Source organism: Chrysochloris asiatica, unplaced genomic scaffold (genome assembly GCF_000296735.1).
Source record: "Chrysochloris asiatica unplaced genomic scaffold, ChrAsi1.0 scaffold00142, whole genome shotgun sequence".
NCBI classification, from domain to species: Eukaryota; Metazoa; Chordata; class Mammalia; order Afrosoricida; family Chrysochloridae; genus Chrysochloris; species Chrysochloris asiatica.
This window is the reverse complement of record NW_006408660.1, coordinates 2940654-2944793: the sequence shown is the minus strand read 5'-3', so window position 1 is coordinate 2944793 and position 4140 is coordinate 2940654. Positions and strand designations below refer to the sequence as shown.

Genomic DNA, 4140 nt, shown 5'->3' with positions numbered 1-4140 from the left:
CTTTCTCCCGCGGAGCAGCTGGTAGTTTCGAACTGCTGGCCTTAAGGTTCGCAGCCCGATTCGTAACCACTACGCTACCAGAGCTCCTTATCAGTCAATCACAAAAGGGCAAACATAGTATGAAACCTGTTATAAGTTTAAAAAAAAGGGGGGGGGGGAGGGTTTTCTTGATAAAATAAACAATCTATGATGGTTATGTGGAGAAGAGAAAATTATCCATGGACTAGAGGGTAGACACATACTAACATGGGTGACAGGGCAGGCAATATACAAGAGGGAGGTTAGCAGAGAAAAGATGAAGATAGTGGGAGACACAGTACAGCAGTTAAAGGGAATAGAGGTAAATGGTATTAACTGTTGTGACATGAAGGGGATTGCAACCATGTAGTAAAGCAAAGTGTACAGTGTGTCGAATGTAAAACTAATGATCTACTCTGTAAACTTCTCAATCCACAATAAAAAGTTTAAAAAAGGAATACTTGAACATGAACCACAACTGAGGAAGGGCTTCTTGAGAATATCTGAGTGGTTTCCCCCTTTCTCATGTGCCCAACACAGCAATGACCCAATCTAACCAGAATCCCAAAATAAAGGAAACCCAAATACTAGGCCGCATGCAGCTTGCAGTGATGCCTCATAGGAAAATCGGTTTTAATTTACTGAAAAACACCTGTATGGCATGAATATAAATTGACAGGGCCAGTCACATTACAGACACCCCTAACATAATGGAACAGTGACTGAGATGCATAGTACTGGCGTATGAATAAATGCAGACATAGTACTGTATACCAAATGTACACTGGAGATGGCCAATGTAATAACAAGACACTAAAAAACTGGCCTCACTGAAATACTGAAATAAGACACAGCAATAATCTATGGGAAAGAAATCAAAAATAAAAATTTCATGAAATGCGAAAAAGAAAAAAAAAAAGGATCTTTATATATGATTTTACATATGAATATATAGTCAAACGACCAAAATGAATGTTTAAAATAGGGGAAATCCCTCCTCACATATTAGTTTTATTTCTGCATGCTATATATATATATTCCCATCATGCCTATGAAGCCACCAACACCTACTTAGCCTTTGCTTTACTGAACCCCTCTTTTCCAGTCTGTGTATCAGGTGTTCGATATATTTGGCTTCTTCCTCTTGCTACTGATATTCTATTTCTGGTTCTTCCAAATTTTCACTGACTTTATCTTCTAGTACAGGCTCTTCTGGCATTTCTGGTGGTTCTTCCGTTGGGGCCTCTGATGGTTCTTCTGGTTGGTCCTCCAGTGATTCCTCTGGTGGAACCTCTGGTGGAGCCTCAGGTGGTTTCCTTTTAGTACTAATATTTAAAATAACTAGTACTAACAAAATTGTTATAAGAAATACAGGTAATATAAATACTGTCTTGCCCAGGCCTTGTTTTTCAAGATGTGCTTTAACACGAATGCCACCTGTACCTGTATCTATATTATTGGGATCAATAATGGGACCACTGTCCTCACTACCCCCATTTCCTGGTGCAGTGCAGTCAGGAGGAGCAAAGCCAGGCTCACAGTGGCAGTGCCTTAAATTGTTGCACACTCCTTTCCCATTACACATTTCAGCTGGTTTGCAGTTGTAATTAAGCACAGTGTGGTCAACACAGGAATTATTCATACAGACTTTGTTTGGGCCGCAATAAGTCCCACTCTGCACATCTCCATCATCAGGAATATCAATACCATTAAAGGCATCCAAGCTCCAGCACCAGTTATTTTCATAAGGGACCTGGATGAATGTATGTTGGGGTTTGATTTTTGGTAAGGATGTAATATCTGTACATACAAGTTTCCCACAGAATATATCATCATCTATACACTTAATATATACTGGGTCATGTTCAGAGGAATGGCCACAATTTCCAAACCGGTCTCCTTTGCTGTTTATTGACTGGTAACAGTCTTCTGAGGCAGACCTTGCATATATGCCAAAAATATTCGCACACTGATTATCAGGGTTCTTACACCGACCCTGAAAGCAGTAGTTCACTCTGTCACAAGATGTGCCATCTTGCTTATATCTGTCTGCAGGACATTTTTCAGAGTCACCATAACAGTACTCTGGGAGGTCACACTCATTCCCAGCAGGACGACACATGTGTCCCTTCCTTCTCCATAGGCATTCAGAGCAGCAGAGTCCATCACTACACTGTGCATCTTTCTTCAGTTTACATGTTGGGTCACAACATGGATTATTGTCACAGTTAGGACCACAGTCACAATCCTCATTGTCCTCTTTCAAACCATTTCCACAGATGGCATCCCTACGTGTACGATCTTTGTGTCCTGGCTTGTTAAATAGACACCCGCCTTTGTGTTCATGGAGAAACTGGTAGAAAGAGTTAGAGCTACAGTTGCTAAAGCCACTTTCCTTTGTGAAATTTTCATGCATGAGGCAGAAGTACTTGTCTTTACAAATGCAGGCAGAATGGTCATGTTGAATACCCAAGTTGTGCCCCAGCTCATGGACCATGAGTGCGGCAAACAGGAAGACATCTTCATGATGGAAGGATTCAACAGCTGCTGCAAAACCACTTGAACAGGCACCATTGAGAAATGCCTGTCCCATGTTCTGTCCAGGGTGATGCCCAACAATCATGTGGGCAACATCATGCTTCACACGATCCAAGAGCTTCTGTTGTCTCCAGCTGTTGAAATTCCTGAGTGTAGCATGCAAGTCCACCGGGACCTCTGTTAGGTCCCCCTCGTTCCAAATCTCCATCCCAGCCAGCACCACCTCTGTGTTTATTCCCCTCGTAAAGCTGTTGGCCAGAGCAATAATGTCCATCACTCGCTGGATTGTCTCATTGATGTTACTGTCCCACATCTGGAACCGCTGGTGGTTCACCACGATAAACATCTCCACGTACTTGGTGTGAGACCACAAGTAAGATGATGTCTGTGGATTGGGAGGCTTCCTGCTCCCTTGTTGCCGGCTGGTGGACACCCCTGGACTCTTATCGGAGGTGACACTACAAAAGACCGGAGTTTGGTGTTCCATGGTGTACAGCACATGTTCAAAATGTTTTGAGGACTCCATGGGCTCAATGCCATAGGACTGTTCCTCCTTAATCAGGATGCCCTTGAGGCCTGAACAGGTGTTGACAGAAACAAAGGAGCCTGGGACCCCTTCTATGTAGCCTTCATGGTGGCAGTCATAGGAGGTAAAAGGCATTTCTTGCCCCAGGATCCCATTATGGTAGCTGAAGACGGGAAAGTTTCTCACAAAATAGTCTTTCCTCATCTTTAAGTGGATCACCTGCTTCAGGCCCTGAATATAGAGAATATAGGACACCCTTCCCACTGGGTCTTCCCTTCCTTTCACTGTCAAACTCTGAGGTATGACGATTTCATAGGAGTGATATAATGAACCTAACTCACAGTACATGCTGGGAAGAAAAATCAGTCCCAAAAGGTACATGACTCCCAACTCAACATGTGAATGGACTGGTCCTAGCCCCAGCCTTTTTACTCTCTCAGTTTCATTCATAATCATTTAATTTTTCTGTAGCGACGGCAGGATGGAGGCAGAGTCTCTCACTGAGGTTTACACTGACATGGCCCAAATGAATCAGTTGATGCAGGGCCTGTGTCCTTCAGCAGTTCTACCTGGCATGCTAACCTCAGAGACTCAGGTGGTAGTCCAGATGTGTGCTGGCTGCTTTGAGTAGCTTCTGTCCAACTCTTGAATCTAAAGAGTCTTTGAGCTGTGTCTTTCTCTCTTCTAACTTTCGGGTAGTTTCCCTAGTACATGACTTACTTCTTAAAATAATAGTTTTACTGTTTCTTGGTTAAATTCCCTTTACCTTCACCAAGGGATACACCAAGTAGAAGGTCTGTAATTCAGCCAGTCGTGTAATGGTAACAAATCATCCTGTATCCTGTCCCAGATGCCTGTGCTCCTGATATCCGTTAATCTAACATTCTGCAGGGGCTGGGGGGAGGGGATAAGGATTCTTTGGGGATCTCTGCACAGAACAAAGTTCTGTTGCCCACTGCTTCCTTTTCTGATTTATGTAGTATTTAGGATACTGTTTAAGTTCAATCATCCTTGTCAGAGTCTGAAGTTCTCCTGCATTAGCCTGCATTCATGACTGA

At 43.1% G+C, this 4140-nt stretch overlaps 1 pseudogene; it reads right to left on the bottom strand.

Annotated features, from left to right (window-relative positions):
• Positions 1-1165: 1165 nt before the first annotated feature.
• Positions 1166-3601, bottom strand: LOC102832164 (annotated as a pseudogene).
• Positions 3602-4140: the final 539 nt, after the last annotated feature.